Here is a 14,036-nt window from a genome sequence, read left to right as displayed (position 1 = left end):
ACACGATGCTGCACAGTGGCTTCGATGTGCTCGAGGATATCGCCCTTTTAAAAAAGGACATCCGGAGCATAGCCGAAGAAAGTAGTCGAGGAGTGCTGTTAAGAAGCAGAGTGCAGTTCTTGGAAGAAAATGAGAAGTGTACTCGCTTCTTTTTCAGGAAAGTGGTAGGCTCCAAGACTGTCATGGAAAGTGTAGTTGATGAGGAGGGACGAGAGAGAACAGAGCCGAGTGCTATCCTCTCCTGCACCGAGGCCTTCTACTCAAGACTGTACAGCTCTACAGAGGTAAAGGATGAAGATATTCATTTTTTTACCTCAAAGCTAGAAAACATTTTGAGTGAAGAAGATAGGGAAGTACTTGAGAGGGATTTGACAGTAGAAGAGCTGAGACAGGCTATGGAGAGCTTACAGAAGGGGAAAACTCCGGGTGCTGACGGGCTCCCTAAAGAATTTTATTGCACCTTTTGGGATCTGCTTCAGGATCCGCTACTGCTCCTATTCGAGGAAAGCTACAAGACAGAATTGCTGCCTGACTCCTTAAGAGAAGGCACTATCTCTCTCTTGTTTAAGAAAGGAGCAAAAAATGACATAAAGAACTGGAGACCCCTCAGCCTGTTAGGCGTGGACACTAAGATCCTGTCCAAAGCCCTTTTCCTGCGCCTACAAAATGTAGTGGCCTCACTGGTAGGGAAAGAACAGACTTGTGGGATAGCAGGACGCCTGATGAGCGACAACCTGGCCTTGTTGAGGGATGTCTGTCTGTACTCTGAGGATCGCTCCCTCCCTCTGTGCATTTTAGGTGTAGACCTAGAAAAGGCCTTTGACCGCCTAAACCGGCAGTACTTAACATCGGTACTTGAGCACATGAAGTTTGGCCCCATCATGAGAAAGTGGATTAACCTGCTGTACACAGGTAGCAACAGCAGAGTCATGGTTAATGGCAATAGATCACGCACCTTTGAAGTCTGTTCAGGGGTGAGGCAGGGCTGCCCATTATCCCCCTTGTTATTCGTTTTGGCTATGGAGCCCTTAGCCTGTGCCTTGCGCCAGGATCAGGCCATTAATGGGATACCAGTGCCTGGAAGTGGGGGAGGAGAGGTAAAGACGTCTCTATACATGGATGACGTCACCCTGCTCCTCTCTGACAATGCCTCAATTAGCAGAGCTCTGCAGTGCTGTGATCGGTTCTCTTTGGCTTCCTCCGCAAAAATTAACACATCTAAGAGTGAGATTTTTTATCAGAACTGGAGGGAGCCAAAAGAAGGACATGATCTCAGGCTGCAAGAGAAGAGAATTAAGGTCCTGGGGGTGTATTTTGGAGAAGAGATGGGAACAGTAAATTGGCAGAACAAATTGCCAATCTTAAACAAAAAACTGATGCAATGGAAGGACCGAGACCTCACCATGACAGGGAAGGTGCTGGTCATCAAAGCCGAGCTCTTGCCTGTCTTGAATTTTCTGGCTTCTACCTTCCCAATCCCACACCGTGTTGCGGCGGTGCTGAGGAGATTGATGTTTCAATTTCTATGGGGTGGGAAGCAGGAAAGACTCAGAAGGGAAATAATGTACAGGCCGCTACCCTCAGGGGGGAAGTCTGTCCCAGATATTGCTACGAAGCTGCTGTGCATTTTCCTGGCCTCTGTGCTGAGAGGCTTTGCAACAGCACCTGCAGCGCGTACCTGGACTTATTTTTCCAGGCTCTGGGTAGGTAGGGAGGTGTTCAGAGTGTGGGGTGTCAGACCCAAGCTGGACGTCCCACTCTCTGACACATGCCCTGCAATTTATGGGACAGTTAAAAGTTTTCTAAGATCTCACCCAATTGGCCATATTCCCCTCCGAGATGTCAGCGTCCAAAAACTGGAAGATTTCGTAGCACCCCAGAACAATAGGCAGACCCCTGTGGGCATTTTAACATCAGCCCAAACAAGGAAGGTGTGGAAACACACATCCTCTAAATTTCTGTGCAACATTCACAGAGATTTAGCCTGGAGTGTCGTCCACCAGTGCTTACCGGTACGAACTTTCTTGTACCGTAGGGGCCTCACCCCCAGCCCTCGCTGCGTTAGGGTGGGCTGCGGCGAGGAGGAGACTGTGACCCATCTCCTGTGGTCCTGCTTTTTTGCTAAGGCCTTCTGGGCCCAGTTTGAAGATTGGTTGCAGGCTCTCTCGCCCCAATTTACCCTGACCGCTGCTTTCGTTAGATACGGCATCTCTCCTGTCAAGCTTCCTCCTGACGTGTTTGACAGGATCTGGGCCGTGGTGAACAGTGGGAAAGACGCCCTGTGGAGAGTGAGGAACATGGGGCTGTTCAAAGGCATCGAGGTCCCAGTCAAGGCAGCAGGTAGCCTGGCCCTGTTCATCACCCGAGAGAACTATTACCTCAGAGACCTGTGGAGAGAAGGGAGGGAGGAAGCAGAAAATCTGTGGGAAATAGAGAGCATAGGTCAACATCTCAAGAAAATGTGAAAAACATTATCATGTTTAAATAAAGAATGTGATTTGCACCAGAAAAAAAGAAAATTGTTGCTATGTAACTGTTACCGTGTCAAAATGTAATGAGATGTGATCATATATACTGTTTTAAGTATGTATATTAATGTAAAGCTTTCTGATTTGTGATTTCCTGTATTTTTTTGTGAAAAGAAAATAAAGTTCTTAAAAATCGAAATCGGTTCACCCAGGGCGAGGCTCGGCCATTGCACTCCGGCTGTGTTGACCCCTGCGAATTCCCCAAATGTGGGAATCTCGACTGCATAATTTCTAGAAGTGGGGGACTGCGTTCGCGCTCTCCCCTGATGTGCTTGGTCCAAAATCAGATACGGGAGGGTTAGGACACCACGAGCTGCGTGGCTGCGGAAGGATCCCGGTTCGACAGGAGTGGACGCCGCTGCTGGTTCTCGCTGGCTTTTAGTTAGGGGTCCGGAGAAGCATCTCAAGCTAGTTCCACTACTCCTTCCGGACGTTCATTCCCTTTTCAAAGTCAGTCGTTTTGCTGTAGTCTGCGTTCTTTAGGCTGATTATCGAGGTTAGCCTTTATTTGGTCATGGGGGGCCTCGGTACTGTATGCTGAGTCTAAAGACAGTTTCACCCGTTTTCTGATTGCTCGGTTCTGTACCAGTGCAGACATGTCAAACAGTGAATGGCTGTACCTCTATTGTATCCGTGCTCAATGAATGAAATCGGTAACAAATGAATATATGTCTAGTTATACGAAAAACGAGTGGTTTATCGACTCATCTTCATTTGCAGATTTAGAGGCAGCTTCGATATTCGTTTTACAGACGGGTTTTTTTTTTTGAATATGGGTCACACACATGCCACAGCAACAAAACATCTCTAGAGATGAGGCTATAGATCACCTTTCCATCCTGCAGGTTTTCCTCCCAAAGCCTACGGCACCAACGGCGACCCCTGCTGGCCGGGAGAGCAAAAGCTTACAGCACCTGGTATTCCCAGGCAGTCTCCCATCCAAGTACTAACCAGGCCCGACGCTGCTTAGCTTCCAAGATCAGACGAGATCGGGCGTGTTCAGGGTGGTGTGGCCGTAAGCGAAAGCCCCGGCGCCTGACTCGCTACTTGAAGCTGTGTGTGGCGGGGGTTCCGTGCCCCCCGAGCGGGACTGAAGGATCGTTCGTGTGCAACTCTTTGGAAAGGAGCTGCTTTCCAAATCGCATTGCGTGCCTGGATGTTGGCGAATGCGCTCCCTTGTGTTGACTCGTCCCGCACTGGAGGAGGACAAACAATCTGCACGGAGGAGCACCAGGCAAGTCTTCACCAGACAAAAACCTCCAGTGCACAGCACTCTGGAAACATTTCGGGGCTTTCGCGTGTTTAATTCAGCACGTAAAGCGCACCGGTCCAACACGTCGGCCGGGCGCGCGGCGCCTCCGCCCTCTTGTGGCCTTGCGGCATCAGAGCAAGAGGCTCCTTCTCGCTGCCCTTCCGCTGTGTTGCAGGGCCCCGAGAGGGAACCCGGAGCGCGCACTTTGTGGGGGGCGGGGGACCGCGTTCGCGCTCTGCCCCCGGTCTCTTGCGCGAGTACTAAATCTCACGGACAGGGGGGCCTCGTCATTGATTGTTACAGGTGAGACGGGGATTAGGAGGAGACCCCGACTGATGGGTAAAGGGGAGCACTAACACCAGAGGGACACCCCCGGCGTCTCTTTTTGAGAGACGCCCTGGGGTTTCCTAATGGCCAAGGAGGGTCGGGACCTCGGTTTGACCTCTGTTTGTGCAGCAGAGTGTCGCCATCAGGAGGCTGGGGCGTAAGAGAGCCACACAGCCCGCAGGGTGAGCGCTCCCTACTGGTCCCAGTCACACCTCTTGCAGGAGCAGCAGCAACCGGAGCTTTTCCGGGGTGGAATCTCCTATCCGGGTGCCGGACATGCTCACACCTGCTGGGCTGCCCCGGGGGTGAGCCCAGTCGAGAGTCGCAGGGCCAGATCTAGTCACCAGGGAGAAACGATACAAGTGAAGGATTGCTCGGCTCTCGGCACTTGAAAAGACCGACAAATGTCTCGTTCCCGCCGGAGCTGAATGTACCCGCATGTGTGGTGTCGTCTTCTTCCCCCGCCCCGCTGTGTTTGCTGTATTGTCTCTGAAGCCGAACCCCCCGAGACGAGACGGGCTGTTCCTGTGCCCCAATTAACACTTTACAGGTGCCATTCCCCGGCATTGTGGCCATTGTCGGTGCTCACACGCGATAAGATAAGGCGGAGGAGAGCGGGGCATGCCCAGCGGCAGACATTCAAGGAGGGGGCAGTGCGAGGTGAGGTGAGGTGCGACACGCCGGAGCCCCGACGCAGCTAATGCGGAGCACTTGTTGGACTGGCATCGAAAGGACGTGTGCACACGGAGCGAGCCTTCCCTGCGGCGGAGCGCGGGAACTTTCTCCCCCCCTCCCGCTGCAGGAGTTGTGTGCACTGCAGCGGTGCCGAGAGAAAAGCACAGAAGGCAGCAGGCTCTGGAGAGCAGGTAAGAGACGGAGCCTTGTGGGCAGGCGAGCAGGCCCGTTTTTTGGAAATTGCTGAAAAGGTTTGTTCGGTGTGTGGCAGGCGCACGTCGCGAGCTTGCGTGGCGATCTGCCGGTCTGGAGTTATGCAAATGAGGCCGAATTGCATCCCGGGACATGCTGCGAATGCGCAACGGCGACTGCAGATGTGTAGGAAACGGCGCGCTCGTTTTCTCGTTTTGCCCACACTTTTGAGTGTTAGTGTGGCGTGTGAGTGTGTGAAAGAGTGGGCCCAGCAGGAGGCGGTGGCGTGCGGGGCGAGGAGGTGGCCTAGGCTGCGCGATTTGTGCTGTGGGTGCGGGCCGCTTGCAGGGCCTGTTTAACTCATACTTACCTGGCAGGGGAGATACCTTGATCAAGAAGGAGGTTCACCCAGGGCGAGGCTCGGCCATTGCACTCCGGCTGTGCTGACCCCTGCGAATTCCCCAAATGTGGGAATCTCGACTGCATAATTTCTGGTAGTGGGGGACTGCGTTCGCGCTCTCCCCTGATGTGCTTGGTCCAAAATCAGATACGGGAGGGTTAGGACACCACGAGCTGCGTGGCTGCGGAAGGATCCCGGTTCAACACGGTCTCACTGCAATACTATACCGCTGGAGGAAAGAGCCCGGGTTCGATAAGCCTTGGAATGTGACTAGGAAAGTGAAGCCTTTTGAAAGAGGTAAAGCACTGCACAACGGAACTGAGGGAGAATCTTACAGGGGATTCTGAGCGGTGTCTAAATAAATAAATTCTTCAGCGTCCGCGGATGGCATTTTGCAGCTGGAAGCAGATGTCGACGCTTTTTGCACAGAGCACCAAAAAAGCGTCTTTTTTCAAGGCTCAGGCACTGAGCATTGGTGGTTCAGTGGTAGAATTCTCGCCTGCCACGCGGGAGGCTCGGGTTCGATTCCTGGCCAATGCAGTGGCTTTTGCAGCGAGCGGCTCCATCACTTGCATCCCCTTGCAACTCGCAACTGAAAACCCACTGAAGCTAAGCATTTGTTAGCCAGGTCAGTACCCGGATGAGGGTGAGCTACAGGGAAAAACAAAGCTTCCAGCTGGAAGTGGTGTTAATGGTGCCGGCGGGGGGGCGCTCACCCTGAGGTCTGTGCGGGTCCCAATGCCCCAGTATATTGACGGAGATGCTGTGTTGTAAAAGGGCGCTGTCTTTTGGATGAGATGTAAAACCGAGGTCACAGCGCTCTGTGGTCATTCAAAATGACCACCAAAACCTTTGACAAAAGCTCTTGGTAATTGATGGTCTTCAATAATGCTTCTCCTTTAGGTACATTTTAAATCAGCTGAAAAATGCTGTGAAATGGGGGGGCACTTCAGGCCAGTGTAGGATTTGGGTTACAAGAACCATGAAACTGCACGAGAAAGCCCGTACACTGAATTACACGGCTTTCTATTCAAAGGAGGACAAAAGAAATTCCCTGAGTTCGATTTTTTACAGCACAGAGAGGAGCACTGTCATGAGGCCGGTTAGCTCAGTTGGTTAGAGCGTGGTGCTAATAACGCCAAAGTCATGGGTTCGAGCCCCGTACGGGCCAGGTCCTTTACTCCTCTCTTACCAAAGCTGTTAGGTTCCTTTCCGTGGTGAGAGGGGTTGTCATGCAACGCTCCCACATAGTGCCGACAGACAAGAGTGTTGCGGGAGAAGAGAAAAGTGTTTGAAGACTTAAGAGTGTTTTAGGTGGAGCCAAAATCAAGTGTCACAAATGCAAGTGGTTGGATTTCCAATGTTTAATATGGTAAAAATAAGCGGAAGTTATCTGCTGGTCCGGCACAGTCTGCCATGCTTTTGTCAGATACTGTAAAGTGGTGTCGAACTGGGTGTCGAACTGGAGCAAAACCGTTTGCATATGTGAGGCTCCAGTTAAACATCGAGTGTCACATTAAATGACAAAAATGAAGAGAGTTAAAGCAGCTGGAGAGGTTTTCTTACAACTTTTGAGCTGACACAGTTTTGGAAAATGTTTCCTTCACGCTGCACTGTACCACATAGGCAGCCAATAGTCTCCAAAACAAAACAGAATTGACAGTCATATAATGTCCATTAACCCCGGTTTTAAACGCAGCATCATGTCTGCCATCATAAGAATATGAGTCCAATATTTTAGAATACAGTCAGAATGACTTCTAACCTTACCTGTGGTGTCTTTAATCCCTATTGCTCAATGCATGGTGTACGTACTGCATACATGTGTCTTGAGAATGAAGAATGGGCCCCTGAGACAGTCATTTACCTGTTTCACAAATTATAATATTTTACTAGAGATTCTGTTTGGGATTCAGATGTGCATTCGGACAGCAATCCCTTTCAGGAAATGATACGTTCTGGATGAGGTCAATGGTGCTGGAACACTGTATTTAGGATGTGATTGTGTGTCCCCTGCTTCAACGCAGTGATATATAGATGTGCTCCTGTAATTTATCGGTACATGCCCAGGGCAGTAAGCAGTCTGAGGATTTATTTCTAGACGGCATAGAGCAGTGAAGCAGTGAAGTAGTGCAACACACTGGATCATTATATTATTAGAATCTATTCTACTTAAATTATTACATTATACACAACTTGAGTTCATTTTAAAAATTAAAAGGTAATGAAAGGAATGCATATACATGATGGGAGCTAAAACAGAAGTTAAGAGAGAGCAAGGACGCCTACAGGAGGAAGGTATAGGACAAGCTGCAAAGGAAAAGCTACAACCCCCGACAGCTACTCACCCACCCATCCCACACAGGTACCACTCTCCAACACCTCCGCCATTAACACCTCAGGGACTGAAAGTGCTATGTGCACCATCCCCCAGGCCAGGCTGACCAGGCCAGTGCAACACACTGGATCTTTATATTATTAGAATCTTTCGCCTTTTACTAAAGATTTCCGTGGAGAGGAGCATGAATGAGTTCCATGTAATTTTTGTGCTTCCCTGCCTTCGGGTGGTTGCAGCGGGGCTGGTCAAGGAGAGAAAACAAAACTGCTCACAATCGCTCTTATTATGGTCGCCTGCTCTGCGAGTCCTCGGTCTCCACCTGTCTGATTGGCGCTCTCTTCTTTTGGGGGCGGGAAGTGTCCGGCCGCAGGGGATCTTCGGACCTCGCTTTGCATAGCGGCTTCCCAGAGTGCGCCATTTCTGGCACAGTGTGGCCAGGTGTTTTCCAAGTTATCACACGGATTGGACAGGCCCGCAAGCCGAGAGCTGCAGGCAATGAGCCCAGAGCTGAACGGACCCCACTGGTCTCCCATCCAAGTACTAACCAGGCCTGACCCTGCTTAGCTTCCGAGATCAGGCGTGTTCAGGGTGGTGAGGCCGTAAGCAAAAGCCCCGGCGCCTGACTCGCTACTTGAAGCTGTGTGTGGCGGGGGCTCCGTGCCCCCCGAGCGGGACTGAAGGATCGTTCGTGTGCAACTCTTTGGAAAGGAGCTGCTTTCCAAATCGCATTGCGTGCCTGGATGTTGGCGAATGCGCTCCCTTGTGTTGGCTCGTCCCGCACTGGAGGAGGACAAACAATCTGCACGGAGGAGCACCAGGCAAGTCTTCAGTGCACAGCACTCTGGAAACATTTCGGGGCTGTCGCGTGTTTATTTCAGCACGTAAAGCGCACCGGTCCAACACGTCGGCCGGGCGCGCGGCGCCTCCGCCCTCTTGCTGCCCCTGCAGCTGCTTCACTTTTCCCTTTAGTTGCCATCGATTTTTTTGTAGTGCTATACATATACGATTGAGGTATCTTAGAGTTCTCCTTCAAAGACCCAGCACTCTCTTTTCTTTTCCCAGTGTTACTCATATCGGACTTTTTAAACCTAAAAAAAAATCGTTTTTTTTTTCTTTCAATTATAACTGAAGTTTAACAACTAGTGTTAAGTCCTTATTTTTCTGTAGTCAAAAAAAGCAAAAATTAACATTCAGGTCATGAAAAACTCAAAAAAACTCCCCAACCACTAAACTTTACCTCCCACCTGAGCGCCATCTTGAACGCCCCTACCACCAGAGAATGCTCACGATTTCGGAAGCTGTCTCCGGGACGTGCTGATTCCACACATCCTGAATAAATCATGATATTGTTAGTTGCTGTAGCTAGACGTTTAAATGAGTTTCATGGCCAGATGGACTGTTTCCTCCAGCGGTATAGTATTGCAGTGAGACAGCACGATGCCTGCAAGACTATGTCACGCTAAACGCCACAGATTGTGTTTGTCCGTTCGTGTCAGTCGTCCCGCAGCCACGGGAAGTGGGACACAAACATGCTGCAATGCTTTCAAGACGTTAGGATTTGTTTGTGCAACATCCAAGAAGAGTACTTGTGGCTTGAATGTGAACTGTACGTGCCCGCCCCCTTTCCTCTGTAGTGCATGAGTTCCTCCCGGCATGCCCTTCGTCATTGTTCTGTCATCTTGTATTTAAAGGGTTGTATTTCTGCTGCTGAAAATAAGCAACGGTTTTCTCACAACGCCCTTTGATCCCAACGGAGCCCTTGTCTGTCATGAAATTCTTCAAAACCTCAAGCTAGAAGAAGAAGAAGACGACAAATATGAAGCGTTATAGCAACGACATGCCATGAGACGATCGATAACGATTTCCATAGGATCCCCGCGGTTGCCTGGCAACCGTCAGCTTTGCGCAGTGGCAGTATCGTAGCCTGTGAGGTTTAGCCGAGGCGCGATTATTGCTAGTTGAAAACTTTTCCCAATACCCCGCTTCCGCCGGTTTGCATACAATCGGCGAAAGCAATTTTTGACAGTCTCGTCAGAGACTGAGCAAGGTGTTTAAAGACAGATTTGGTCACGGTGATATCATGGTAGAAAGAAACGAGCTTGTTACGTGTCAACAGAAACGCTCTTTAGCTCTTTCAGCTTTATGCAGAGAACAGCGTCTGTCGAGATTACTTTTGTGTCAGCGCGAAACGCCGTGTGCTGTCAGTATGATTTCATATTGCTCGTAGCGGCGCCTGGCTTTGGTCTGTCAAACGTTAGGTTGCGCTTCTTCATGCTGCATCGTCGGCATGAGTGGAGCATTTTAAACGTCTGTACTTACTGCGCCCCATAAGAAATCGTTTGTCCCCATTCAAAAGAGATTGTGCGATGTCCTGCAGCGTTCGCAAAGCAAACCTTTGACAGTTTGAAAAGAGGAATTTATTCTGCTTCCTGTGCGTGCAGTAGTTACAAAGTTGAACGTCTTTACACGATCTGCTGCAGTTTTCAGTGGGTGGGCTTTGTCAAATGGCTTGGAAAACGCACTGTGTTTCGGCTCGGGAAACATCATGAGCAGTGTCCTGCATGTTTTCTGTGTATAGCTGTCTTTTAACGCATACAGAATTCATTCGAAATCATTGATTTCTCCAATTAACAAGGGTCCCTTTTTGAACCTGCCAGAAGCATTCTTTCAATGTAATAGATTTACTCCGGGGAAGGGCAGCATGACATTGAGAGTAGCTCAAGCTTTCAGCACCTTTATCTGACTGCATGTATGCAGACACTGCTCAGAATCCACTGTAAGATTCTCCTTCAATTCCGTTTTGCAGTGCTTTAGCTCTTTCAAAAGGCTTCGCTTTGCTAGTCACAATCCAAGGCTCATGACAGCATTTGAAAACATTCGCAACTACGTTGGCCGGGAATCGAACCTGGGTTAACTGCTTTGAAGGCAGCTATGCGCAACACTGGCTCGCTCCAGAGTAAATCTCACGTCGAGGGCATATTTTTTTCCATTTTACCGTGAGTCAGGCTCAGCTGCACAGAGGAGAGAGCAGAGCAATGAGGTCACGGGGACAGGGGAGTCACACGCTGGCGGTTTGAATACGCGGAAGATCACTGAGGGATCCACAGTATATGGACCCTCCGTGCGCCATCAGTCCGCACTCCGGACTCTGAATCCTGCCATCCGAGTTAAGATCTCAGCGGAACCTGAGGCGCAGTTCCTTCTTAAAACGTAATCTGGTGAGCATTTCTAGAATCGTACTTGTATAGATGCAGCCTTTAATGTGTTGCTAGGTTAAAATTGATGACTTCTTGTATTTCAGTAGGCAACTGCCCTCTTGATTTCGGATTTAATTTCTTTATTACAGGGGCGCTTTTATGAAGACAGAGTCATGTTCAGGTACTTTGCTTGATGGAGGAAGCTCATTTCGGACTCTGTGATCTGCTCACCTGGAAAGGTCTGCTATACTACTACAAGAGAGAAGTAGAGTCTGGAAGAAGGGACAATTTTATGATGCTTTGGAAGATAATGTTTTTTTTTCTTATACTGAAAATGAAAGGTAGTTGTTTCTATATGGACTCAGTCTTTGGAATTCGTATATATATATATTTCAGTGATCCCTCAGCCATTCCTTCTGTATTGTAATTCAATTTCTCTTTTAAAATTCCTTCCCCACTTCTAGGACCTGCAGTTGCTGAACTCCACAATGGCTTCTATTGGAAAGTCTGTGACTGAGACCAAGTAAGTGTTCACTTTTTTATGAAACCATTATTTATTTTGGAGCAATGAGCAATTCTTATATAAATGCAATAAAATCATTATGCTCAAACTATGAGAGAGAATTTTAAGGATAATTTAATAAATCAGTCTTAGCTTGTTTCTATACACAGATGGTATTATTTATTTTCAAAGGAAACCCGCGAGGATTCCCCTGGTGTGCAAGATTTGCCTGAATACTTTTGATCAGCTTCCTGCTCACTTGAAGAGGGCGTGTATGAAGCACGCCATGGCAGAAGAGATCAGGATGGCCTCTCAACAGGCGAGGGAGGACATGATGAATCACCTGAAGAACGGGGTCATCGTGGATTACCACAGAATAGAGATCGTGTCTGGTGAGGCAAACAGGATAGTGGTTGTAAGACTGCTAGAGTCCTTGGGCCTTTTTGTACATGGGAAGCCTGAAGACACATTGGCAAGGTGAGATATTTTTAATCTGTAAGGCTTCTGTAGTTTCTTTTTGAAATCATTGTTACAACATATTATGTAAAAGCATGTTGAAAAGAATCTACCTGCATTCCAGCGGCCCTGAGCAAGAGGCCGCTGTCCAGGAGGAAGAGATGCCAGAGGCTGCTCTAGAAACTGAAACAGAAGCAGATAAGGAAGGGGAAGATGTGAGCTCTGAAGAACTCTATCAGCAGTAAGACTTTTTATTTTTCAGATGTATCTATTTTTTACTAAAATTCTAATTTGTCTTATAGGTATAAAATGTTTAAACTGGTGTTTTATATCCTTACAGGCCCTGAGTAGTTAAAAAGTATCAGCAGGCCAGAAGAGAGTGGCCCAAGCTGCACTCTATAGAAAGCACTCCCTGGATGCTCCTCTCCTGATTGGATTCAAACAGTACCTTACCAAGGATCTGGGAGTGGCAAATTATTCTCAGGAGGTATTTATTTTTTAAAGGCATTTCAAATTAAGCAATGGTATCTTCATTGTAAATGTTTTTATTTCTTAGCTTAAAATTCACCCATGTGAAATGATGTCAGCCATAAACATCATGACTCTATATTTCCTACCTGAATCTATTCTACTTAAATTATTACATTATACACAATTTGAGTTCATTTTAAAAAGTAAAAGGTAATGAAAGGAATGCATTTTCATAAGAAAGATAATACCGATATGCATGTGATAATCTTCCTTATATCATGTAGTGCGTCATTTGGACACTTTGTGGGCTTCAAATACAAAGAAAATCATGTTCTATGGTAGAAAATACAAAACTTAAGCTTTTATTTTAATTAGATTTCTTTATAAAGCATAAGCAATCATTTATTACATCGCTTCTTGAATTAAATCTTTTGACAAGAGGTAAGACTTCTGTTACATTTAAACCCATGTTTAGCTGTGTTTTTTAGATTTAACTGAACCAATTTCTGTGTGTGATAATGTCCTTGAATTCTGACAACATCACACTAAATTACATGATATAAAACAGCTAATGTTTCTAGAGATAAAGTTTCTGAGATGCTTCTAATTACTTTTTATTACCAGGCACAGTTTAATTCACCTTGTACAGTACTGAAAGACCAAGATGCTTTTTTAAAAAGTTATTTAACATTTTATAGAACTTTGTCTACTATGGCAACATGATGAGCTTGGTGAAACTTGGAAAAATACTGCTTGGCCACTTATCTTAAGATAAAGATAGGATAAAGGTTTATCTTTTGCACCTACCTGACCCCCAGGGAAGGCCAATGCTTTCTAGGTTGATGGTTCCCTACAGTAGACTGTACTTTAATTTCAAAGGTAATGTATATTGACCCAAATCAGTTTTGGAATCCAATCTACTGACGAGATGGAGCACATCCTTTTTTCAGGATTTTAGCATCATACGTTTGGTATATTTAGTCCCTAATGCTGAAAGAAATGATCATAGAACATTTGGACACTTTGTGGGCTTGAAATACAAAGCAAATCATGTTCTATGGTACAAGATAAATACAAAACTTAAGCTTTTATTTTAATTAGATTTGTTTATAAAGCATAAGCAATCATTTATTACATTAATATATGTGAAAATAACATTTTAGCATCATACGTTTAGTATATTTAGTCCCTAATGCTGAAAGAAATGATCATAGAACATGACATCTAACCTTACCTGCCGTTTTTTTAATCCCTATTGCTCAATGCACGGTGAAAGCATTGCATACATGTGTCTGACAATGAGGAATGGGCCCCTGAGACAGTCATTTGCCTGTTTCACAAATGATCGTATTTTCCTAGAGATTCTGTTTGGGATTCAGATGTGCATTCGGACAGCAATCCCTTTCAAGAAATGATACGTTCTGAATGAGGTCAAAGGTGCTGGAACACTGTATCTAGGATGTGTTTGCAGAGACTGTGTGTCTCCTGCTTCAATGCAGTGATAAACAGATGTGCTCCTTTAATTTATTGGTACATGCCCAGGGCAGTAAGCAGTCTGAGGATTTATTTCCAGATGGAATAGAGCAGTGAAGCAGTGAAGTAGTGCAAAACACTGGATCATTATATTATTAGAATCTATTCTACTTAAATTATTACATTATACTCAATTTGAGTTCATTTTAAAAAGTAAAAGGTAAT

General features: G+C 47.0%; 4 non-coding genes and 1 pseudogene across 4 annotated transcripts; 4 read left to right on the top strand and 1 right to left on the bottom strand.

Annotated features, from left to right (window-relative positions):
* The first annotated feature begins 2,624 nt into the window (after positions 1-2,624).
* Positions 2,625-2,794, top strand: LOC138231399 (U1 spliceosomal RNA). The gene has a single exon (XR_011186653.1). It is a non-coding gene; the product is annotated as a U1 spliceosomal RNA (small nuclear RNA).
* A 636-nt stretch (positions 2,795-3,430) lies between these two features.
* LOC138231520 (5S ribosomal RNA) lies at positions 3,431-3,549 on the bottom strand. Its single transcript, XR_011186768.1, has one exon. It is a non-coding gene; the product is annotated as a 5S ribosomal RNA (ribosomal RNA).
* A 1,787-nt stretch (positions 3,550-5,336) lies between these two features.
* On the top strand, positions 5,337-5,500 carry LOC138231539 (U1 spliceosomal RNA). Its single transcript, XR_011186786.1, has one exon. It is a non-coding gene; the product is annotated as a U1 spliceosomal RNA (small nuclear RNA).
* A 2,331-nt stretch (positions 5,501-7,831) lies between these two features.
* Positions 7,832-7,942, top strand: LOC138231518 (U5 spliceosomal RNA; annotated as a pseudogene).
* A 1,667-nt stretch (positions 7,943-9,609) lies between these two features.
* On the top strand, positions 9,610-9,750 carry LOC138231405 (U4 spliceosomal RNA). Its single transcript, XR_011186657.1, has one exon. It is a non-coding gene; the product is annotated as a U4 spliceosomal RNA (small nuclear RNA).
* Positions 9,751-14,036: the final 4,286 nt, after the last annotated feature.

Source organism: Lepisosteus oculatus, unplaced genomic scaffold (genome assembly GCF_040954835.1).
Source record: "Lepisosteus oculatus isolate fLepOcu1 unplaced genomic scaffold, fLepOcu1.hap2 HAP2_SCAFFOLD_60, whole genome shotgun sequence".
NCBI classification, from domain to species: Eukaryota; Metazoa; Chordata; class Actinopteri; order Semionotiformes; family Lepisosteidae; genus Lepisosteus; species Lepisosteus oculatus.
This window is presented reverse-complemented; position numbering and strand designations above follow the sequence as displayed.